At 37.2% G+C, this 26,477-nt stretch overlaps 1 protein-coding gene and 2 long non-coding RNA genes across 12 annotated transcripts in view; 1 reads left to right on the top strand and 2 right to left on the bottom strand.

Annotated features, from left to right (window-relative positions):
- Positions 1-26,477, top strand: part of LOC5578378 — a 91,126-nt gene that overhangs the window by 34,180 nt on the left and 30,469 nt on the right. The window lies entirely within an intron of this gene.
- Positions 5,708-6,772, bottom strand: LOC110674874. Its single transcript, XR_002499257.1, has 2 exons — positions 6,422-6,772; positions 5,708-6,356 (listed from the first exon to the last, which is right to left on the bottom strand). It is a non-coding gene; the product is annotated as an uncharacterized LOC110674874 (long non-coding RNA).
- On the bottom strand, positions 17,067-18,536 carry LOC110674875. The gene is made up of 2 exons (XR_002499258.1): positions 17,473-18,536; positions 17,067-17,410 (listed from the first exon to the last, which is right to left on the bottom strand). It is a non-coding gene; the product is annotated as an uncharacterized LOC110674875 (long non-coding RNA).

Genomic DNA, 26,477 nt, shown 5'->3' with positions numbered 1-26,477 from the left:
TTTTCAAAAAGTCGGAATTCTACAGAAAAAAAAGTCATGGATAAATCTTAAGAAGAACCTATCAGATTTTTATTGATATTTCTAATGAAACCCATAGACGCACGAGTTCTCATGGAGAAATGGAACCTCGAATATCCCTAACACCTCTGATTAAATCATTGGACTTTTAACAATGTTATATATCGTTTCACAGAGAATTTTAACATTAATCCAACTGCAACGATTAAAATTACTGAAGCAGTACTTGAAGATTTTATTTGCGAAAACTCTAAAAGAAATCTGGATGGTTTTGAATACATTTATAAAGAAATTCCTGGAATTAATAGTAAATAGATAATAGATAAATCTTGACGGATTGTTGACAAAATTCCTGGAAAGTTAATAATAAAACCACAGACAAACAGACGTAACACTTAGAACAAATCTCGATCAAAATCATAGTCACGAGGACATGTACGCCCAATGCTAAAATCAGCGTGTTTGGCCGACGGGCCAACAGATGGCGGTAGTGTGTAAACGTCAAACACGAACAAAAACGAAGCAAGCGCTGCGGGTGGCGGATTGGCCACCTAACATATTCTAGAAAAACACTAGATGTTCTGGAATGTTTTGGAAGCATTGTGAATAAATTTCTTGTGGAACACAAGGACATATTTGTAGGTATTCCTTCGTTCTGAGGTAAAAGGGGTCTCTTCCAATGTGTATTTATAGCGTTTTTCATTCGTATTGTTTAAGATCACGATTTGAGTGATTCGCCAAATGCACATAGCTGAAAACGCTGCTCATTTTTCTTGCACTGTGCACATGCTGAGTATGTTAGAATTTAGTATATTTTGTGGATCACACAAACCGTGCCACAGTGGCGCGCTTTCAGTCAGACAAAACTTCAAATGCGTCCCAAATCGCTTGAGAATGTTAACCTATTAACTTTCTTCGATAGCCGATATCATCCCATTGGAAATAAGTGAAAATTCGATTAACTAGTGTAATTCGTCCAGATTAAGATTTTTCATCCAAATAAAAAGACTAGTTTTACGTAAATTTAGGTTGTAATAGAAAAAAAATGTATACATAAACCTAAACTAGCTATACTAAAATAGATCAAGTATTGGTCGCAGTGGTTTGTGTTCCGAACAGAAAACACTAGACATTAAATAGACGGATTTTTTTTAATTATCCAAAATTTTGAAAAAAGGTTTTAAGAACATTTTGTGTCACAAGTAACAACAAACAAATTATTGTTAATGAATTTCAAGCAGTTCAATTTTGCTGATTTTTGCACACTTACGATGCTGTCAAAAATCGAAAACAAAACTGATTATTCTCAAATTTTGGGAATCATCACTCATTGGTACAGAAGCCTGTAAAAATAGTAACAAGTGGTTTTTTGAGAACATACAATTTTAATGTTTTGTCCGGCCATGTGCCACTGTGGAGTGCTCTTGAAAATACGAAAAATAAACGTTATAACTACATATTAGAAGAAATCCCATTTTACCTCAAAGAAATCCTCAAAAATATTTGCTGGTGTTCCACCAAAAATTTATTAACAAATTCCTTCAGAACTCGCTCCAGTCGTTCCTGCAGAAAGTTTTTTTAATAACTTTTTTGGGCATTTAATGCGCGAAAGTAATAAATAATCAATATTTCAGGTCATTTTTCAATAATTCCTCTAACAACTACGATTCTTTCAAAACTCACCTGGAATTTGTCAACTATGCATCACAAATTTCGCTATTATGTTTTATGCATGTTTCTATAAACTTCTTCATATGTTTTTTTTTCAAAGCATCTACAATTAACTTCTCTAGATTTTTTTTCTATTGTTTTCGAGGAAAAATCTTGTAAGTATCGCTATCTTTGAAGAGTATGTGGAATATTCGTACTAAATTTTTTGAATTATGATTCTTTGACATTTTTAAAATAGAGTTCTTAGAGATATACCTGGTCGACCCAGGGAGAACTCGACAAATATCAATAAGAAGTTTTAGCATTGATGCCTAAAGAATTACCTGGAAAAATTTCTTTTAAATTTATGAAGAACTTAAAAAACCCGAATTATTAAATCAATTTTCAATCAACCAGAACTAGAACAGCTGGATGCATACCTACAAACTGATTTTATTGGACATGTTGGGCTCTGAACAATTTATTGATCAAATTTCTTTGTATACAAATGCATGCATGCATTGAAATAAATGGTTATTTCGTATAAAGTCCATAGGCATAATTTTTTTCGGCATAAAGATCATTTGGCATAAAGTCGTTGGGCATAATGGTCGTTTCGCATAACTAGTCTGAAACCAAGAATTTCTTAAAATGACTTTTGGTTTTATGTTTCTTTTGAATCCCAGTGCCGGCTTACACGGAGAAGTTTTTTTTTTTATGTTGAGATTATTATCCTGTTGATTACTTTGACTTACTATTTGTGCAGTTGTTTCGAAAGAAAATCTACTTACTCCAACTCTAAATTTACCGTCAAATCAAAATGATATACTTTATTGATTCAGCTATCCATTTGTACTTATTTCATTTACAATCTTGATAATTATCAGCATCCGAAAACATTCATATGTTTTGACTTCAAGTTATGCATTTAAATCTGCCTACTTCTAACTTGGGTGAAATGTGTAGGTGATAAGATAAACTGCACTCACGCAGGAGAAAGGCTTGTTCTTAAAAATTATCATCAAACAGATTATTATTATTATTATTGTCTTTATTAACGAGGCTTTCAGTCCGTGGCTGGTTCATCTCGAATCATCAAACAGAAGCTTGCTCAAAAATATCAAGTTATTTTTGTAGCAACAAATTTCCAGATACCCTAAAATCAGTTTTTTACTGATTATTTTAGAGCAAAATATGTCAAATTTAAAGGGAACTGTCATGAGTAGATGTATTTGGTTTAAAGTACGTCCTGGCGGAAGTACTAATATAGTTTTTTTTTTTTTTGTAATTTTACGCCTTCATAGAGTTACTTATTTTGGAGGACGGACCTGGTGTAGTGGTTAGAACACTCGCCTCTCACGCCGAGGACCTGGGATCGAATCCCATCCCCGACATAGTCACTTATGACGTAAAAAGTTATAGTGACGACTTCCTTTAGTTACTTATTTAGTCTCCGAGTCATATTTAAAGCACAATAGAAAAACAAACGAAGATCCCAAAGTCATTGTGCTTGTCATCTAAATTGACAACACTGCTGTAATGAAATCGATTTTATTTTCCACATAATATTTTCATAATATATTATTCTAATATTACCGATTGAAATATTTGGAGACAACAAAGGAACAAATTCCTGTATATCATACATATGTGAACACTGACCACCACAGGGGGAGGGGGGTCGAAAAACCGCCAAAATTGTCTTACTTAATTATTGGACAGCTCCAATATCTATCAAATTTACATAGGGGGCCCAGATAGCCGTAGCGGTAAACGCGCAGCTATTCAGCAAGACCAAGCTGAGGGTCGTGCGTTCGAATCCCACCGGCCGAGGATCTTTTCGGGTTGGAAATAAGAACACTAAGCTGAAAAGCAGGCTCTGTCCCAGTGGGGACGTAACGCCAGAAAGAAGAAGACATAGAAAAGTCTTTGATGCCATGTTATATAAGAAAAAGGAGAGGTCTCTGCAACTCTCTTAAGTACATATTCAACTAACCACAAGTTCCAGTTGTTGCTAGGACGTGGCCAGAGCAACTCTCTATTGTTGAGGGATGGGTCAATCATGTTAAATTTAAAAACTCCAATTGATCAGTGGATTGGAAGGAGTAAAACCTCATTGAATCGTATATGACTTGACACCTACCATGTATCGTAGGCGCTCAACATTAACATCATGTTGAAAATTCAACTCTGAGGCTATTGAAAAGCATTTTAATTGTTAAAAATAAGTATATAGTTTATATTCTAAATATTTTGAAAATAAAAAAAAAATTATTGTATGTTGATAAAAACGGAATAATTTGTTGACGAAATCGGAATGTAATAAAATCGGAAAATACCTATAGTGTTTTACAAACAATCATTTGTTTTTTTTTTCGAAACACTTATTTTTTATTTTTATGTCTAACAACTTTTCTAACAATTTATGAGTATTTATTCACTTCTAAATAAGACTTAGTCCAAGTTCCCCTGAATTAGTAGGATTTTTAAATAGATATCGAGTTATGGAGAGAAAATTACCACTCACGTGACTAGTAGAGATATCAAGTTAAAGGAATATCGACTTATGGAGAGCACGATGTATGGAGATATGAAGGGACCGAAAAATCCATCGAGATATAGGACATCGAGTTGTGGAGTGTCGACTGTATATAGTTTCTTTAGTAATCTAAACTAGTTTTGAACACGCTTTTTACTTTCGATTTTTGCTGGGAGTTAAAGGATGGTGTGTTAGAAAATATGGCCATAAATGTATAAATCACTAAAGTGACCTAATGTTAGAGAATGGAGGAATATTATTGATTTTTTAAAGCTCTACTTTTAGTAGCATAGTAAAGGATACCAACATACAGTTTGTTCAAAAGAAAAGGAAGATGTTTTTTATGCAAAACATAAACCTGCTGGGAATTAAATTGTTTTCTGTCAAATGTGATATTACAACAATTCTTGACAATCACTGTTGTTACAGTCAACCCTCCCTTACACGATATGTTGTATCTTGATGAAAATAAGCAAATAAATTAAAGATGATAATTAAACAAAGTCACATAGCAGAAGCATGTATTTCTTCCTATTTATTGAGTTTTAATAAAATATTCAGATTTATTGTGGTATAAAGCATCAGTAACTGAAGAAAACTTTTAATGCAGGTGCCAAATCTTTCCTGTAACAAGTTGTTGAACTTTGAATCAAGTTCAAGTTAAAAATTAAAACATCGAGTTAAATCAGATAGAGAAAATATAAAAAAAAAACGTTAATAAAAAGTAAGGGGAAAGATCTAGAAAAAAAAAATATTTCGAAACAAAGTCAGCGATGTTTTGAAGACAAAACAATTTAGTAAGAACCATAGTGTAGCAAAATTAATAGCAATAAAATCATTAATAAAATTGAAGCATCACAATGAATGTTTGTTTTTTTTTTTGCTTAGGATCACAGAAACTGAATAGCAATATATTCAAATATAACAAATGTCTACAATGTAGACTCTACATATTATGGTTTGTAAATTTAAACGATCTTCTTGGTGATCACCTCAAATTCCTGGTTTTCTCGTCTTTTTCCGGGTGGATTCCAATCCCCGTCTTTTCCCCGGTATGTTGCCGTGAATCGCAAGTCAGTCCCATCTGCATTTTCGTCAAAATTGAGTTGAGTTCAGTTTTCAACATATATTCCAATACTCTTTCAGCTGCCTTAATGAGATAAAGAAATTTGTTCGGAAAAAGTAAGAAAAAACAGCAAGTCCAATTGTCCCATAATGAAAAGTAATCGCATATCTGTCCCACTATAGATTTCCGCACCGTGTAACACTAAAATGAACCGTGTTTTAATTATCTTTATATTTTTCTCAGAAAAATATCTTAGTAAAGAGCAAATTGTGAGAGTTTCATTAAGATTGGAACATGTTACAGTCCTCTGGAATTTTTTGAATATTCGTATGGAAAACGAGTTTGGAAACTTCATACTCCATTTTCTCAATGCCTACTTTTTGCAGATGGGATTGACTTGCGATTCATCATGTGCCTTGTTTTATTTGATTCGCTCTCTCTCAACTTTGTCCATCTAATGGTATCAACTTTTGCGCCATTCCTCGCTTGGGGTGTTGAGCTCGAACGACCATAGGAAGTTGTTGCCCTTGCGGAATGGGGACCCGGAAGTGTAGGTCTGGTACACCAGATCCACGACGCATTGCATCTTGTAGTCGGGATGCAATTTACACTCGAGCACAAAGTTGTCGGTGATCGGAATGCGGCTGCTTCACGAATCCGCGCTTGTAGATCAGGTGGCGGACCGATTCCAGCCTCGGGTATCCGTAGGTGATGTACGGGTCGGGATCTGGCGCAGTCGAAAAACAGCAACAATGTTGACCTTTGGAGACAACTTCTTTGATACCACGAATACGCATTAAAAAAGAAAATCTCGGCTTGGCCAGAATGTGTATGTTGCTGGTCTTCTCGACCACATCGTGGCCCATGCGCAGGTACTTCTTGGCAGCCTCTGTCGTTGACGGATCAGCTTGACGGCCAGTAGATGGCAATGCCTGTGCAAGCTGCCGGAGGGTGATCGTCATCACTTTGGTTACCTTCAGTTTCGGTTCAGGCACAGCGGGACTTTCTTATTGTGAAGGCCGGGGCCTTTGTGGCTGGGAAACTCTAAGCCGCAGCTGATATTGTTCGTGCTTCGAGATCCATCTGCAAATTAAACCAGAAATTCTAGTTATGTGTCGAATTTGTATATTGTATATTTATATACCAACCTTTTAACGGAGAAATAGTAGCAACAACGGAGAACAGCACCGGAGCAAATAATAAAAACTTCCTCTGTTTTGTTTTGTTTTGCTTTTCGCCTTTGACGTTTCATGGATACACTAGTGTGCGTAGGATCAAAATCAAGCACGTAGCCAAATTTTTGTTAATCTCGGATTATCTTTAGTACGCCGAAATCGGCGCACTAAAGTTAATACCGGGATTAAATTTGAAGATAATATCGTTTGATGCTTAGCAAAATCGAGGATAATACTTGATTGACGTATTAACCACGATGGAGCTTACCACCATAAATGTACAAAACCACAAAAATTAGTTGTAGAAAGTTGTAGGGTCAGTGTTCCCTTAGTAGACAGTTACCTAAAGTCGCACTAATGGCTTTTTACGACTGTTTTGCTATAAATTGTTTCAAAATATTTTTTAACATGAAGGTCAGGAGCTATTTGTCCAAGTACCATTGATACACAGCTTGATTTTGTTCAAGAATGATCGAAATAATAAGTTTTGCATAAAAAATTGAACTCCTTTGCGCCTATAGTAAACCTATTGTTCCTATAGTAGCATTACTGAGAGAAACCTTTTTTTTATTTAACGAAATTATTGATTAATTAAAAACTTTTTTTACGTCAAACGAAAGCCTTTGATCCACATTTTAAAGCAAAAATATAAAAGTTTCTCAGAAATGTTTCACTTTACTCATTGGTTAGCAATGTTTCGAAATATTTTATTTTTTTTTTCTCAGCTGACTCGATGCTTTGAATCAGAGTTTCTAGCAGAAGGTTTAAGCACTCAAAATTTTCTTCAATTGTTTAACATAAATCAATAAATCAAATCCGAATGTTCTTAAAATCAATGCTTCATTCATAAGAGCTTCTAATGTGTCATTCGTTATCTAATCGACTAAAAGTTGAATAAGTAAGGTGAAATACATGCTTCAACATGTGTGGCTTTGTTTGCTTTGGTTTCATCCTCACCTTAAACTTTTGCTTTAGTAACTCTTCATTTTTATGAAGATAAAAAATTGAAAAATTGGAAATTGAATACTTTTGAATATGGCAGTAAGATGCTCAATAGGGGCATATATATTTATATAAATGAAAATGGAATGGTGTTTTTATGTCACGAGTTGGTTTGAGAACGAGACGGCCGATTTGAACAATTCTTGCACTTTCGTTTTCCTCAAGGGCTCCGACGTGTTTGTGTTCAAAAATATTTCTCAAAATCCTCCGAGAAAGTTTAGAAAACGGGAAATGCTAATTTGATTCAAAATTCGGGATTTTTTAAAACCTGGAACAGCTAGTTGTTGATTAATATGGGCTTGGTAGCTTTAAAAACAAATATCTGTCAAATCTAGAGTTTTCATTCCCGGGAACATTTCCCGGGAATTGAGATTTCCCGGGATTCCCGTTTCCCGGGAAATGATTTTCTGTTTCCCGGGATTCCCGTAATTCCCGGGATTTTCATATTTCCCGGGTAGCTTTATTAAAAAAGAAATTACTATCTATTTTCAAACAAAACCATTGCACCATTTACTTATCATATAGTTCTTACCAATGAACTCACTACATCACTAATTATATTTCGATGCTAATTTTTTGTTTTTTTTTGCAACGAAAAAGTTGTTCATAAAATAGATATCGTTTTTGATGAAAATAAAGGAATTTTCAAGGGATCTTTTCTATGAATTCAATAGGCTTATAAAGTTTTCAATAATCAAATAACAATAAATTCCACGAGGACTGTTGCTTAAAGCTATGAACATTGTTGTTCAGGAGGCTAGCGTTTGAAGTGAAACCAACATTTTTTTAGAGAAACATGAATAAATAACTCACAAAGAAGAAAAATAACTAACAAATTTACTGGTATAAAATACATATAGGGTCGATGAAGCCACAATGACTAAGTATAAATATTCGAATAAAATCGATAAAAAAAGCCAGTGGCATTGTTTTAACGTCTGAGAGCTTTTTACCACGGTTTTGTGAAAAAAAAAAAACAAAAAATACGAAAACAAATTGTTTGTATTTATTGTCGCTTGTACTACCATAGCCTATAATACAAAGCAAAATACAAATCAAAACCGTGTTTTACATAACTTTTACATTTTTGCTTTATCCACTTTTAAAAACAAAAGCTTTTGATTTATATAAAAAAGTTAATTATTTTGTTTTATGAAAAATAGTTTTTCTTAGTAGTGCTACTATAGAAACAATAGGTTTCCTATAGATGTAAGGGAGCTTAAATTATAAGCAAAACTATATTTTTATCACTTTTTTTTAACAAAATCGTATCAATGGTACTTAGGTAAATGGTTCCTGAGCTTCATGTTAAAAATATGTTGCAACGATTTGTAGCAAAACTGCCGTAAAAAGCTACTAGTACGACAATAGGGGACTGTCTACTAAGGGAACACCGACCCTACACAAAGTACGAATAATTTAAAAAATAAAATTCCACCAATTCTGCTCTATTTTCACGTTTTTAAGAATTTCCCGGGATCCCGGGATTTCCCGGGAAATGGTAATTTTATTTCCCGTTTCCCGGGAATTCAAATCCCGGAAAATTTGAAAACTCTAGTCAAATCGAACTAAAAGTGCCAATAGAATAGGACATTTTTAGAGTGCCAAGAATAGAATAGCACAATTGAGGGGGTTAGAAGCAAAAGGGTGTAAGGTACAAAAACCTAGCTTTGAGAAAATCGTTTTTTAAGTTTTTTCAGCAATTTTTCATTCCATACTGCCAATCTTCTACGAATAATATTATTTTTCCATTGAAATACCGCTGAAAAACTTGAAGTAGATTTTTTTCGGTATATTCAATTTACAAACCGACCAAAGGGTAACCTGTTTGCGTTTGGTCTCCTCAATAAAAAACCGGGAAAATTGTGAACTTTATACCGGGAAAACCGGGAAAAAAGCGGGAATTTCAAAATGAACATTTGGAGGCCACCCTGGTGTAAGCTTCCATCTTTATTCCAGCACATTTTTGTTGACGCTACGAGCTACCGTTAAATGCGTTAAACTTCTATTGTAAGGTTCATGTGTCTTGAGTACAATACAGTAACTCCAAATTTCTGCAATTCGTTTCTTTCAGGCAATGTTTTTTTGTTCTCGGAATAATCAACGTTTCCTGTCTGCCAGCACTGCATTTGGTTTCGTTTCCTTCCGAACCGTGCCGACGATGTCCCGGATGCAGTGTTCTCAAATCTACGTGGACTATTTTCGCCTCGTTCGCAGTATTATTTGCGGCATCATGATAATCTTGTTTTCATGCCGCGCTCTATCACTTCGTAACGATGCATTCTTGTCTTGGAAGCCCACAATGGAAAATTGCTATCGCTCCCCACGATGATCTAGTATCCCGTAGCAGCCGTCAGTAGTTAGATAGCAGCGTCCGGCTACTGGATAAGCGAGATGCGAACAATTTATGCAAATAGCACATCAGAAAATGAGAGCATGAGTTCTAATATTTCATTTCATCAGCAAGTGACGGCGACGACGCGGAGGAACAAGAACCGCCGATTGCAGCCGACATTATGACCGGTTGTTGCCGAGAATCAGTGCGACATGGACGACCGGCAATCACAATCTGCACCGTCCGTGCTGCCCCGCTGATTCTAACTGCAGCTGGGAATCATTGTAATGACGATGATGATGATGAGCGGAAGTTGAAACACACGACGAGCGGCGTTCTTCAGTGCAGTTCCTATATCGGCAGCGAAACTTACTCCCCATTTTAAATTCCACACGATCCGTTCGTATAGCATCTCTCTGTGTGTCACATTCTAGCGCTTGTTATTATATGGGAAGCCGAAGCGCAAAAAAAAGCATGGTTCGAGAAAAATTATGCTTTCATTCGTGAAATTTGAAGCAAACACTGTTTCGTTTATTAAAATTCCGACACAGTTCCCAACATCTTTGTTGTTGCTGTTGCCGCTATCGTCGAGCGGACAATCTACTCCGCTGAAGCAGATCAACCCGAAGACCATGAATACGGCGAAGATTATTACTGTGTATGTGTCTTTGTCCGTCGGCGGTTTAATATTTCACCGAACACGCCATCGAAATTCGAGCACCCTTTTGGCACCTTTTCCAAGCAATTCACACTTGTCCACCGCGCGCGAGAGAGAGACCCATGTGGACCCACCGGTCCCGAAGTATGGCCTTCGGCTGTCTTCATGGATCACATTAGGTATGAAGGTCTTCGCTATTTACACGTGCGGTTAGCTTCGCGAGTAGAGCTTAGATGAGTCCGCTTATCGAGCCCTGTACCCACCTCTCCTCAACCCGCAGAGAGAAGCGGAAACCGCGCGAGCGCACGCTTTTGCTCGTACATAATCGTGACGTGAACTATTAGAACTTCCAATTATGTACATCTACGACAACGACAACAACGAACGTGCTTAGGCTGACCGGCTTCGGGTTAGCAGCTTTCCAATATAGGGGGGCAGCACTTTTAAAACATATAAGGGTTGACGGGGTAATATGCGTCCCCCTAGGAAAAAAAAAACTCGATTTTAACTGTGAATTTCGTCGAACATTTTATTTTAGTTGGGTTTAAAGAAAGACGCATAAATATGCTCGGAATTACTAAAAAATATATTGGATGGGGCGAACATATCTAGGACACAAAATCTAATAAAAATGAAGCCATAGATCAACGATCTTCAGAATAGCGAGGCATAACGCGCCACTCATTTCAAAACGGATTTTTTTATGGTAGAGTCCAACTATTTTCCAAATTTTAAAGTATGCAGCTAATACTATGCTGTCATTTACTCCCGTGGTTGCTAAAATCGTTTAGTTTAGAAATTAGATATTTAATTTTTTTATGTGGAAATTGGTAAATCTTTTTCCGTGAGAGGCGTTAAAATTGATGGAGATATTGTTTGAAATGTTCGAATTTGACTAAACTACCTTTTATCTTGAAGATATTGCGGTGGCGCGTTTTACCCCAACAGCGCATTTTACACCTAGTTCCCCGACGATGCCTGTTATCAGTCACTGCCGAAGCGTGGACGTCATCCGCGCTCTTCTGCGGTCCATCTCATGTAGCATGCGCCCCCCGGCCAATGGGACGTGCCTCGTCGGAGGAGTGCTAGCTAACCGAGCCGACCGCTTATGTGTGTCATCTGAGGTTTTTCGTGCATTGGTTGGTGACCGGCTGCGGTGACAAGGCCAACGTCAAGGCACACTTTTTTGTGTGGTGGCTTGTCAGGTTTGGGTGACGGTTCGGGTTTTAGGTGACGAATTAGTTGAGTTTTGGCCAATTGAAATGTTGTGTAATTCAATTAAAGATACATACGCTAGAATACACACTACCTGTCCAAAGTATGGAATCGCTTCACCAACTGAAATTCTACGAATGTTGCAATATTGAAAATGGGTGTTGCACTACTTGATGAAATGGTTAAATAGGTGGGTAATGCATATTCTATTCTAGTTGAATTTCTTATTAGATCCTGCAACAATGGTTAAAGATTATGAGATAAGATGCATAGCAGATTTTTGATGAAGCCTTAGATGTATTTCTGCAGAAATCAATGACGGATTCATGGAGAAATTTTAATTGTGTTATTGTAGAAACCACGTTTACTTCCGTGAAGGAAGAAGTGTTATGCTTACGTCTACGAAGACTTATTCCTTCAAACGTTAAATCTTCAAACGTTTAAACGTTACATCGTAATAAGTAAGTTAATACACTTAATAAAATTATTTTTTCTTTAGATTTGGAACAGGTCGTTAAAACAAAACACAAGCAATAACAAATTTATGACTCAAACAAAGTTTCTATCTCGCCTCTTCAACTCACTGCTTTTTTTTATTGTGGAATTACATGCATTACGAATGTAAAATCATACCATATCAATAGAAGCAAACCAAGCAAAAGGCCGTGTCTCTTAACTTTTCATAGAATCTCATAAAATTGATTGCCATATCAAGGTTCTAATCAAGGATGCGGTTAGCTTGACATAATCGATGTAAAAAATGTTCCTTACGAGATTCTGGTAATCCCTAGCTGGGTCTAGGAGTTTTCTAATTAGATTCTGGAGAATCCTTACGGAACCCTATGTGTGTATAGTGGGCTTCTGTGAATTTCTAGGGGATTTATCAGAGGATTGACTTAAATGAATGAACATAAACAGATTCCTCGTAAATTCCTAAGATTGCTGGAATAATTCTGGCAAAATATTTATGCTTGTGAATAGGTTTCCAGTGGAATTTAGACATTGTTAGTGGTAGTTTTGGAAGTCCTAAGAATTTTCGAGAATTTCCATCCTAGACTTGAGCATTTTTAGCAATATCGCAGAGGAATCTTAAAATTCCAAGCGATATCCTCAAAATTCCTAGCAAGCTTTCGGGTGGTTGTAAATTTCTATCTGACTGCTAAGCAAGATCCTGTGGATTTCTAGCGAGCTTCTTCAGAGTTCTAGCGGGTTTCTGAGGATTCTTAACGGAAACCTGATGATTCTTATCGGGCTCTTAGAGTTTCACAGCAGGATCCTGTGATTTTTTGTTGTATTCATTGAGCATCACTGTTTCAAAATGGCATAGAATTATTTCTAGAAGAATTTGTCATCCATATTTCTATATAAAATCCTACTGAAGGCATATTCAATTCTCTGTTTCGGAAAATGTCATAGTTCTTGTGTACAGCAATTGAATTTCGCTATATAGATGTATCGTTTTGACTGTAGCCAATCATTTGATATGAGATTCCTTACTATGCATGAAAAATAATTTTGAAGAGTAATTTTCAAGTTACTGGGTATTGTCAACATTGACAATTGGCCAAGCGGCTGAAAGCGACTCATGTCGGAATCAAAACATGGCTGGCACAATGGCCGGCTTGTGTCCCTACTCACGATTTCAAAGGCACTAATCTGCTGAAATAATTAACGTACAAAGTCGATTCTCTTATTTTAAACTTTATTTTAAGCTTTGTGCACTAAGCTAAAACAGAAAATGCAACCAATCCATCAAATTTTCAACGTGAACGGTTGTCAGGTTCTATAGATTTTGAAACTTGAACTTGAAAATTCGAAGTTTGGCTTTAAAAGCATATTGTTGGTAAATATGGTTCAAATAGCATTCAAACTAAACCCCTGCCGCGTCAAGAGTAGGATCTGTTTCATTAGCACAATTGGTCGGTGTTCAACAGACCGGACTAGATGATTTTTTTGGCGTTCTAAAGATACGTTAAGAACTCCACAAATTCTGTTTTTCTGATGCTATTTTGATACAGATGTATTATCAAATAGATAAGTTCCATCATTGCAGCATTTTTTTGATATTTCGAATGCATGGGATACGTTTTTTCTGAAACCATTAGAAATCACTTGGTTCAGTCTGTCTGAACACCGACCAATTAACAAGAGATGATAGATAGTCCAGAGCTCCATTGGTTTTCGACGAAGGCGAGACAAATCGATTCAGACAAATACCAGTGATGCATTTTAAACTGAACGCGAGCCAAAAGTGAACTGAACGCGTTCTAATTTTGCACGTGAACGCAGTAAACATTGAACTCTCGTGCAAGTTTCTGACGCTGCTCACGAACGGCCCGTTCACTTTAAAATGCACACTGAAGCACAAAACTTAAAAAGTACTACTTTGAACTGCACTGAGTGGTATCCCGTACAATGTATGGAACCTTTCATGTTCCTTGACATCTCTAGTAAAATATTTCTGCTGTTAAATTTGTTTTAATCTGCCATGAAACCAATTTTCCTTTCGCGTTCATTTTCCTGCTCTTTTGCGTTCAAATTTTTGAACTGCTCAATGTTCAAGCCTACTTGATCTTTCGTTCAAAAATTTGAACTGGAACGCGAACTGAACGCGTTCAAATGCAACACTGACAAATACTATACTATGCAATTGTTTTCAGAATAAGGTTCTATATAGATTAGAACAATTTAATAGTCAACTTATTTTTCCAATAGTGAAACTTTTGATAAAGAATCAAATTACTATGGAAAAACAACTTACACAATTTAAACAATAGAAACGATTTTTGACATAGAAAAAGTCTCTTAAAGTCGTTGGAAAGAATGGATTAAAAACTGGGAAAATTATGTAAAATATACCGGAAAAAGCGGGAATTTCAATTTGTTTGAAATTTGTTGGCCACCCTGTTCAAAGTGTTGGTACAATATTGAATTTTGATTCCAAGCTGTTTCACCTTAAAGATAAATTGATTTGTTGTGTTCATTGAATTAAAAAAATCATTCAGTTTTGCAACACCTAGAGTTAATTTTTGGTAAATTCGTTTCTAATGAAATGTATTGTATTTCTGTATTCTAACACTATTTTAGCGAATTGTCCAGTTTTTGAATAAAGGTCACCTATGCGATTATTGTTTTACATGGCCTATGTATACAAATACAGTCGACTCTCCAAAACTCGATGGATTTTTCGATCACTTCAAATTCCCATACATCATGCTTTACATAAGTCGATTTCTAAAACTCGATGTCGATTTCTAAAACTCGATGTCTCCACTAGTCGATGTCACGTGTGAGGTAAATTTCCCTCCATAACTCGATATCTATCTAAAAATCCTTTTTCATGGACCACTTATAACACTATAATAACATGGAAAAAAAAACTTGAGAATAAAAATATTGATTTTCAGTAAAATGGTTTGAAGCATTTTAGAAAAGTTTTCAAATATGATGATTTTATATGTTATCAACAAAATAATATTCCTTTCTTACAAAATGATCATAAAAGTATTGGAAATACAGAAATTTGATCCTTTTATTTTAGAATTTTTTTTGTGTCGATACACACTTAAAAAATATACGGATTACGGTGAAATTTCACCGTTAATTCAACAGCTGAAGGTTCGGTGAAAAATCACCGAACAATCTGTAAAATCTTTGAACGAAATCATAAAGAAAAATAAGAAAATTGTTTGACCGGGATTCGAACTCCCGATCTACCGATCAGGAAGCAAGCTTGCTACCACTAAGTCAGCTTTCACTGCTTGTTAGTGGTGTGCAAAAACTGAAATAAAAGGAAGCTCATGCCTGCCAGAGTGGCTGTCACGCGATTTCACAGAAGTTCGATGAAGACAATGCTGTTACCGAACTGTTCGTTAGTATTTCACAGGGTTACAGTAAAATTGTTTTTTTTTTTCACGGCTTTTTCCAGTAAAATAAGAGATTTCACGGATTTTCTCCGGTAAATTCGTTGATTTTACGGATTTTGTCGGTAAATATAGATTTCACAGGAAAATCTGTATTTTTCTTGTTTTCAGTTCAAATTCGGTGATTTATTTCACAGTAATTCTATAAGTCGATGATCTCTTGAATATCGAATTATGGAGAGTCAATAGTAGTATATATAAAACTTATAAAACATCATTGAAGAGCTATGACAAGTGTTTGGAACGACTGTCACAATTAATATCACTGGTTTATAGATTTATAGCATTGTCCTATCCTGCTCCGAAGTGGATCGTTCTGTGAAAGTCTTGCCATCATTTGGTTCCATAATGATGATGTAACACCATCCAAATGATATTCTTGAAATTAAAAAAAAATGGGTTCCGATTTTGAACGGCTCCGTTTTTGGCAACTGAAGATTTCGAATTTGTTGCCAAAAATGAAATCCCACTGTACTTATTTGACGGAATCATGGAGAAAGTGTTGGTGCAATTGTTACTGATTTGTTAGTTGTTCTAGAGAAGTTCCTCGAGAAAACTTTTAGGGAATTACTTTAAAATGGAATCATAGAAGGGACAATTTCAAAAGATGCAATGGGAATTTTCGTTTGAATTTTGATACATTCCTGAAATGAGTTCCTGAAGAATTTTCTAGATGAATTCCTGAAGAAATTCTCGGCACAACATCCAGCAGTTCAACTGACGTTTAGACTCTGATATGGTATCAGCCTCCAAGGCTTCAAAATAATAAATTAGGTTACATCCGGAATCTTGCTGCAGGTTTCAAGATAATTTGATCATAAAAAGTACAAAGGCCAAAATAACAATAATTTGTAAACGCACAGCTTGTTTCGAAGAGTTTAAGCTGTCAGTTATAAACTGTGCAAACTGTCCAGACGAGCTGTTCGATTCTTATTGGATTCCTGACAACATGTTTTAGAGTTTCGATTTATATCATAAACGGATTTCTGATTTTCGTGATTTATTTTCTTTAGAACATTTCAATAGTGTTCAAACGCTTTCTCTTTGAGCCTTTTGACATTTTTTAGAAATTAGTGGGAGAAAGAATGAAGACAAGATGTACTGATGAAAAATAATTTCTGACAAGATGTTCTTATGAAATTCTTCTATGCTCCTTTGCCAATATAGGAGATCTTACCTATATTCGAAACGTGTGATTTATTCGTCATGGGGTGTTTTTGTCGACCAATTCTTCTGAAATTTGGCAGTATGTGTGATTCGTATTAGTCCATTGATTGATTCTACATACTTGGTTATTTTCGAGCATAAATCAAGAAGTCCATTATACATGTTAGGCGGAATATGCTACTTACTGGTTTCTCAATTTAATTACACATACCTTGTCCTTAAGATTATCATAAATATTGTTATTTGTCAGCACAAAATCTGATGCGTGCTTAGAATTTCAAAATTCTTCCATAGACTACTGGTTTGAAACCTTTCCTCTTCAAGATCAGTCCACATCACACGTATTCTGTCAATTTATTCAAATAAAAAAAAAACATCACACGAAGGTCACCGACATATAGAACGAATCTCACCGCTATTATGCTTACAGACCAAAGAACGTGGAAAACCCCCAAATCTGTTCATCCACAATCCAGAAGCTCCAATTAAGCTCAGCTCAGACACCGTCGTCGGCAACAAATCGAGCACTGCTACGCCGCCCCTCGGGTATCGATCGGCACTCTCTGTTCGGAGCTGTTCACCATGATGGCCTCAAAAATTGCACCGATATGACAAGAGTCTCATCATCACAGCACACCTGGTATTCCGGTTTTCGGTACAATCTGCAAGTGTACCTAATTAAACATGCATCACCTGAAGAGTCACTCCTGTGCTCGTGCCTCACTGGCGATAAGCAAATATAAACATCTAGCTGAACCTTGTTCTGCCCGTCATTGGACAGAATCATGCTCGCTGGGAATGGACCCGATATGGGGAGAAGAATCCCAAAACTGAACCCAATCACGTTCGACCGTTTGTTCTGAGAGGCAGCACCACTCGTTAAATGTGAAGGTATTCGTCGTCGTCTGCAGTAATACAACACACAACAGCTGCTCACTTGCCCGAACGACCCGTCCCGTTTAATGACGGCAGAAGGTATACAGACGACGACTGTAGAGGTACTAGCGGAAACACCAAAACACTTCGTCATCAACAGCAAGGAAAGAAGAAGCAAAACAACGAATACACAAAAAAGGCAGCAAAGCACAGGGTATCGAATACTAAAACCCTACTAAAAGTGCTTGCTGTACTGGTTGTTGTTTTTGTTGTTGTTCACGATGTGTTTGTGCAAAAAACGATCGATTCCGTATCTCGTCTCAGTCTCGGAACAGCCGTATCTCAGGTTGTTGATCCTGACGGGGTACCAGATCATCGTTCTCGTACCACCACCGTACTGTTTCTCTCCTGCTAGCAGCTCCGTCCGGCTCTCCGATTCGGTTCACTTCTTTTATTTGTTGTCAGCTGTTGTGTGGCACTGGCAAGTATCAGGCAGATGAATGAGTTCGACCGAACTGCGAACTCCTTCTGAAGACTACGCAGCAGCAGCAACGGCAGACAGACAGACAGACACACAGAAGGACCACCAACCACTAAGACGACCATCATCACCGCACTATGGGTCGGAAATCAAAATTTCGCGAGGAAATTTCAAGAAAGATGCCGTAAGAACTGATCATAAAATGTGAATCTTTCTTTGACATGAAGTTCTTTCATATTATTTGCCCAAAAGGACACGTGGCGTTCCCCGAAGAAAAGAACCACCGCGGTTTTGCTCTTTTTTCTTAAATTCTCTTAAGTAGCCATGCAACTAATCATATCATCTCATTCTCCAACTCTCGCAAGGACGTGGCCAATACAGCTCTCGACTGTTGAAGAATACGTCAAACTGTTTTGTGAGTTGGAGTTAAATCACAAATCTCTGGCTTTGGGAATCCTCATATGACAGTCTAGACCTGTCCATCTACATTTTTTTACGAATTGCTCAATGGCATGGTTATAGATTTTTGGACTTTTGCTGCGATATTTCGATTTCTAACCCACAGTGCAACGGTGCAAGAAAAAAGGTCCTCTGTCTGCTGCAGCACCACGGTGTGCGATTCTTTCAGATTACTTTCGTCCATTACCCCACACACCCATTAGATCGTCGACCATCTACCTACTACGCCTTGCCTCCTGTTCCCCAAGTCATCCATCGCGTATCATCTGATTCCGCGACGCGGTACCGTCGACGACCCAAAAATGAATCACATGGCGTTTTCGGTCGTCGTTTTTCTTGTTGTTGTTCATTGCTTCTCTTCTCCGTCATCGAAAAATCCACGCGGTGCTGCGATGTGCGATGCGATGGCACAGTGGTTTGATCTAGAACAAAAATGTCGACCATAGCCTCAAAACTCAACTCATTTGAATAGTAAATATTGTTGTATTTCTGTTTATTTTACACATTTGACATATTTTTTGCTATACTCCAACATTATGGAATTTTCTTTTCAAATGTTTTTTGTTTTGAACTGATAATTAGAATATAGTTGACTTGACATTGAAGGGATCATCGAGTTTTAGAACACAAAACCAGTGCCAAATACCAATCCATCTAGATAGCCATGAAAACCAACTTTTATTATAGTTCTCTAACTCGATAATGAGATGCGAAATATCTAGTTAGGAAGAGTTGACTATATGATTCTTTCACAACCACATTTTAGTTCAACCACAGTTAGTTTCAATATAAAACCGCAATCCCAAATATTGACACTTATTGTTATTCTATGATAATAATAAGTTTTCTAATTCTAAACATAAGTTCGAGGAACAACTACGTTCACGGGCTTCAAAACTCGTTTACTTAGTACTTAGTTAGTACTTATTTTTAACAAATACCAATTTTTTTAAGTTTTTTTTTTTTGTGATAATTTTCTTTGTATGAGTTTAACGATTTTCCTCAGGTGTACGTTATGTATCTACGAATAACTAATGAAGTCTGGTAAGAAATATTACCGTGCGAAGAAAACAACTTTAATTTTTGAGATTTTGGCCGCCTTCGACCCACTGTGGCGGCGGTGTGGAGCGGCGGAGTTGTCCCCGTCCGTCCGTGTGCTGCAACTGGGACGATTGGCGTTGCGATGAAGAGACGATGGCGAATCGAGCACAAGTTCCTTTCGCGATTTTGTCAGCATTTTTTACCCAACTACAAAGTTGTTACGTGCCACCGCGAGGAGGCAGTCTCGAATCGGATACTTTCTTGCTAAAAAGCTGAAAATATCACACCGGTGGCGTGCGGAGTTGAGCGGACGAAGCAGTGGTGCATTCGTTCTACAAATTGCAACGCCCAGCACTGTGGTAGGCGTAGAACGAAGGAGAGAGTCCTATGACAAAGGAATTCATTGCGACGTAAACGAAAATCGGTGTAGAGGGATTTGACTGATGTCATCGTTTCTGGCTTTGTAGAACGACGGTTGAGCTGCGCTCAATTTTAATGGTTTAATTCGTATAAAATATCTCGGATATAATTTACGAAGGATTGTTTTCTTTGAATGAAAACGGAAGGTTATGGTAGTGACCTGGGAGGGAGGCACCGATACTACACACGAAATATAAGACAACGTTATTTTGAACTGCAAGATAACTCCAGTATGCCAACAACAATCAAGGCAGGCTTCGAGAAAATCGGTAGTTTCCTTTTGTTGTGCACCTTCGATCTTTCCTGACAAACATGAAAAAAGGGCCACAGTTTTCTATGCACTAAATATTCATTTTCATTGGAAAGAGTAGAACGATGCGTTTTTCAATGCTTTATGTTCAATTGAATTAAATGGTGCTCACGTGACATTACTTGCATTATGTGCATGAATTGATTTTTATTCTATTTTTATCACTTTTGAAGAAATACGAAAATGTGTTTTAATCAGTTACGCGCTTTTTTCATGTTAGTCCAATGTTTGAGATCTGGGCTCACAGTGACAGTTCGTGACAGCGGAATCTCGGCTCACTATGACGTACAGAAATTTTGTATTGGTTTCTCCCTCCCAGGTAGTGATCTGTAAACAACTCGAACGGAATGACTAATTTATCGGGATGATAAGAAAATCATGGGTGAAATTCTGAATCCTTGAATCATTTCCTAGACGAAAACCAGATTATTATTATTATTTTCTTTGTATTATTTTTTAACTTCTGAAATAACATTTTCAGGGATCTCAGGAGTCTATACTGGAATTACTGAAGGCATTGCTTACCGTTTTCAACCGAATAACTCGCTTCATGTGCTTCCTAACACGTTAAAGCGAATTCTACATTCTGGTCTGTCATCACCGCACGATCTTTGATAATGGGCCACGACCAACATGACCCCGACATGACAACTACTGCCCCCATAACTGAAGCGGTTTCTTCAATGTACGGTACCGACGTCTGAATCGATCAGACTTGGCATACTTGATGTAGCCTAATGAAGTCACTACATGCGTACAGTATCTTTAAACAGCTTTGCTGATATCGACTGACCCTTAGGAGCTATTTTCCTGGAATACAGTCAAAGCAGTCATCAATGCCGTTGACCGAGAGCATCATAGGGTATGAGAGAAGCAGTCGAAGTAGAAGAATTAGACGAGGACTGTGCACAGATTCTAGACGGCGATCATTCTGCTCACTAAACATGGAACTTTATATCCTAGTGACTCCCAAGGTTTTTGATGTTGCAACAACCTTGAAATTTCAAACAAAGATCCCAAGCTCAAGCTGAATTGAGCAAAATGATCACATCCGAAAAAGATCTCGAAATAATTCGCCAATAATCTTGCCAGGCATCCAAGAAAAATCCTCCAAGAAACCTGTTCGGTAGGTCAGAAGAAACCTGGATCCATAGTTCATTCGTTTACCAGTCCATGGAAAATCATCAGGATCAAGTGTCTGCTTAGGAACATCAACATCCTAGAAAGATCTTGCAGTTCAGGTTCTCGGGAACATTCAAATGGTTGCTAGTGCACAGGCAGTTGAAGCTCAATATAACGGAAACCATTTTACAGCGGGTGACGACGCTATTCCAATCCGAATCTGGTAGTCGGAATACGTACCGGAGGAGTGAAAGTAACAACTTATAGGTCACATTTGCAAATATTGAAGTAAGGCAACTCTCAAATAATAACTGATTGTATCCATTACTCCCATCTACAATGCATCGATCGTCCAGAGCAATACTTGCACTAATCTCAAATCAAAAAGGACAGCTTTCCAGAGAAGCTTCATAAGATAGGCCCGAGCTGGAAGGGAGGCACCGATACTACACACGAAATATAGAACAACGTTTGTTTGAACTGCAAGATAACTCCAGCTTGCCAACAACAATCAAGGCAGGCTTGGGGAAAACCGCTAGTTTTCTTTTGTTGTGTACTTTCGATCTTTCCTGACAAACATAGAAAAAGGGCCACAGTTTTCTATGCACTAAATATTCATTTTCATTGGAAAAAGTAAAACGATGCGTTTTTCAATGCCTAATATTCAATCAGTTGAAAGGTGCTCATGTGACATTACTTGCATTATGTGCATGAGTTGATTTTCATCCAATTTTTGTCACTTTCGATGAAATGCGAAAATGTGTTTTAATCAGTTATGCGCTTTTTCCATGTTAGTCCATTGTTTGAGATCTGGGCTCACAGTGACAGTTCGTGACAGCGGAATCCCGGCTCACTATGACGTACATGAATTTGTGGTTTCTCCCTCCCAGGGCCCGAGCAACGTTAGACGGTGCGCGACATACTGGAAGAGTTCGATCAATTCATTTCTATTCCACTGATGAAGACTACGACAAAACAGATTATTCAATATTGGGCTAAACAATGTCATAAGAAGAACCCGATTTTGCATTCAATCAAAGCACAATTCGATAGATTGTAATTGGCTATGTTAGTTATCAAACACCTTGGCGCATCATTTGTGGAAATTGAAATTACTGAAGACTTGAAAATAACTGCGATCAAAAAAGAGTCTACCTTGATGCACCCACTCATAACGCCGGTAGACGGACTGCAATATTGAGAAGGCAGTGGATCTTGAAAGTGGACAGAGCATGTGGATCACTAGGATGGAACAGCCAACTCAGCAGAATTTCATCAGAACTCGATTTTTTTTTTATTTTGAGAGAGTCCTCCCATGTTACCCGGGTTTCCTTAATTTCAGATTTGTGGAAGAAAGTTTAAGATACTATCGCGAGCACACATATTGCCAATCGCGTATTCAACACACGGGAAGAAATCAAGGAAAGGCTATCAATTAAAGTGTCTATTTTTTATATCAATTTCAATTACGCTTTCAGCAGATTCTTCGCACCTAGTAATCATTGCCCACCGACCAATTCCGCACACAATGCAAAAATCAACCATTCAAATACCGTTCGCAAACATCCACCCGAAAAAAAAACAGGAGAGGAAGTCATATTCGCCTCGTCTTCTGAACGCAACGATCGTCGATAAATTTGATGGAATCGATGCTGCCTGCCCAATTTGGGGTTCACTTCCTGTCGGCGGTTGGTCAATGGATTCCGCACTCTTCCCTATGCAGCGCACGGGTGCCACCATCCGCTTTCATCGACACATATCGCAAGTTCTCTGTTGCCTCAGTGTGTTTCGCAATCCAATATCGTCTTTGGGGTGATCTTTTGGACTCAACTTCGGCACGGTGAACAACACTAAGCCCGCAAACGGAAACGACCCATGACGTCACGGTAACCGACGGGATCGCTGTTGGCTGTATTTCAGCGCCACAAGAAAACACGTTTCGTTCGGTAACAACACATTCTTTCCGAAGACTACGGACCGACGGTTGCTCACTCATACCTTCGTCCGGACTGACGACGGTTCAAAGTCAATGTTTTGAAGCGGCAGTTATTCACTTCCGGTCTGCCTTACTTAGCGATCCGACCGAAAGGTCAGCTGTTACCACGACTTTCCAATGCGGGCGGCGCGAAGAGTGTGAGCGAGATTCCTGATTTGATTCCCGTGAATGCAAGCGCACGGTGCTCCATTTGCCGATATTATATAAAACAATAATTTTGAATTCATTTAACATATAAAGTTGCTCTACATCCCCGGATCGATTTTTATTGATTCGTAAGACGAAATCTTGAGATGCGCCCATTTGAAAAGTAAACTGTGTGTGACTATAACTAAAGCTATGACCAAAACAGGTGATTCTAACCTTTTAAAAATCAACGATACTTCAAACGGGCATAACTCAAAATTTCGCCTTCTGTATAAAGTATAGGTACAGATGTTTAAAACATATGTATAGTTGAGCTGTTAAAGTTGAAGTTTCGACGACCTTTTCTTTATAAAAAACGGAAATTGATGCACCGTGAAGCGGTAATTAAAACCAAATAGGTATGCTCTCCGTGTATCATCCGCGATAAACAACCTAGTCGGGCGATTTTTAAATAATTTCTTATCCCTGTGTGTTCGTTACGTATAATATGTTCTGACTTGCACAGGCCCCCGTACACTCATATGCATGATCAAGGTGGCTCCAACTGACATTCGCCACGGGTGTGTGGAGAACACACTACCGTAGAAGGGATTCGTTTCTAGGTTTCCTATTATTCTCTACCCCTCTGATTCACTACAGTCCAGTCGATCGACGAAATGTAGTTAGTTTTATTGAAGACGTAATGGCTCTGTGATGGGGAACCGTTGCGCACTAGGCTAGAAGGAAGTACAATCGGTCCAGCCCGGCTCGCTCCGGTTCCTTTCTGCTGCGAGCAAGAGTCGAGTCGAGAGGTCAATGTCTTACCGTTTTGTATTTAGCGCCTCGTGCGTCGTCGCGCCTTCGATTGGGGATGTCTGGAAAGAGGTGCAAAGTTGTGAAGATTATTAAATGTTGCTACCTCATGCTTGGACGATCGACGGGAATAAATTTACTTTTTTGATCGTTGTTTTGCTGTGTAGATAGGATGTGATGAAAAATTGCTCGATAGATCTAACGCGTCATGACGTATAATGTGTTTGTCTTTGCAACGGGTTCAATGATGTTCGCCCAAATAGCGAGATTTGATGAACTTTATTGAATTCCTGATATAATAGGCGATTGATGATGTAATCCAAGATTTCAAGAGTTCCGGATCCATACGAAAAATTCTGATGTCTCATACAAAGAGTATAAGGGGGTTTAAAGTTGTCAAATTGTACATGACGTAATTAATTGTTTTTTTTTTTGTGAAAATTAAAATAAGCGATCAATTATTAGTTCTAGAAGTAATCTTAAAGTGAATTTCAAAAAAGTCACTATTATTCTATTTATTCAAAAAGTATGCCTTAACTATACATTCAGAGACTTCTATTTCTGCTAGTCAATCCTGTAATCAGTTGATTAAATTGGTTGAAATTCCAATATTCTAAAATAAATGAACTTAAAACTAAATAAAATTGTAAAAGTAACTGAATTTACAGTAAAGCCTACATGAGTCAATGTTGCATTATTCGATATCCATTCGTAGAACCAAAATTTCAAACAGCTTTCCATAGCATTTGTGTCCCATGAAACGATATTTCCATGAATCGATATTCCCTTGAAATATCGACTAAACTTGCTCAACTGTAATACCGTTATGTGCAAAGCTGTGTATAAGCTCAAGGATTTATTAGTATAGGTAAAAGGCCTGTCATGTATGCCTTCTGTATTACCTCCAAAAGTCCTAATAATTTCGTAATAAATATTTTCAATAGTGTCAAAATCATATTTCTACTAAAATAACTTAAAATATTCTTCCGGTAGTTTTGCCGAAACGATAACTTAAATTCCTCCTAACTCCAAACCAGGAATTTTCATGCTGAAAAAATAACAATTACGTTTCCCAGAAATTATACCAACAAATTCTCACAGAATTATACAAAATTGCTTTAAAATTTTTAATCGACAATTATAACAGTTTGTGTCTTTTAGAGAATTGCGTCAGAAATTTCACCCAGGATTCCTACAACAGTGCCAAAAAGCCTGCTGTAATTTCTTTAAAAAAATGTATGCAAGTGATTCCAGGCGGTCTACAAAACGAACTAGGTTTATGTAAATAATAATTACTAGGAAACTATCTTACATTTTTTCTATTTTTTCGCCACATATTCAATCAGAAATTTATAAAAGAACTTCAGAACTAAAGTCTCTGATACTTTCCTGGAAATATTGCTACTATTTTCCGGAAGCGACTATATTTTTTTCAATTTTCTTCAGAATTTACGAAAAATTATCTTTCATAACTTCTGTTTTTGTGTTCGAATGTGAAAATCTGCATAACATTTGAAATGGGCCTAATTGCAAAATGTGAACAAAATCTATTGCTCACTCTCCTTGTTAATATATGTGTAAATTATCGCTGCATATTCTCACCAGAGTTTTTCAATATCAGTCATATCAGCTGATAGCTGATGTATGTATGTATGTATGTAAGAGTAACCACTCATTGTTGCATGGCACAGCCGTTAGACAGTAGACTGTCCATTTTATATGATGTTATCCAGTTGATTGTTTCAGCTCTTTGCTATTATTTAAGGTTTACCTAAGGCATTCCAAAAATTATAACCAAGATACTGGTCATCGATCTACCGGTCATTTCATCATACAAAAGGATGTCTCAATGAATGGGGTTTAAGGACCATCCCTCTATCAACAGTATGTTAGCGATAAGGAGTTGGCAATTCCACTCTCCTCATCCATATTGCTTCAATTGGGTGTCCTGTTTGATATATAATATATGAAAAATACGATTGGTGCTATTGATTAAGTTTTGTAATTATTCCACTTACCATTAAATTAAACCTTCCCAGAATAACGTATACTTGTTTGAATTCCGTATTACATATTTAAAACATT

Source organism: Aedes aegypti, chromosome 1, assembly GCF_002204515.2.
Source record: "Aedes aegypti strain LVP_AGWG chromosome 1, AaegL5.0 Primary Assembly, whole genome shotgun sequence".
NCBI lineage: Eukaryota > Metazoa > Arthropoda > Insecta > Diptera > Culicidae > Aedes > Aedes aegypti.
The sequence above is the reverse complement of the archived record's forward strand: the minus strand, read 5'-3'. Positions and strand labels throughout refer to the sequence as shown.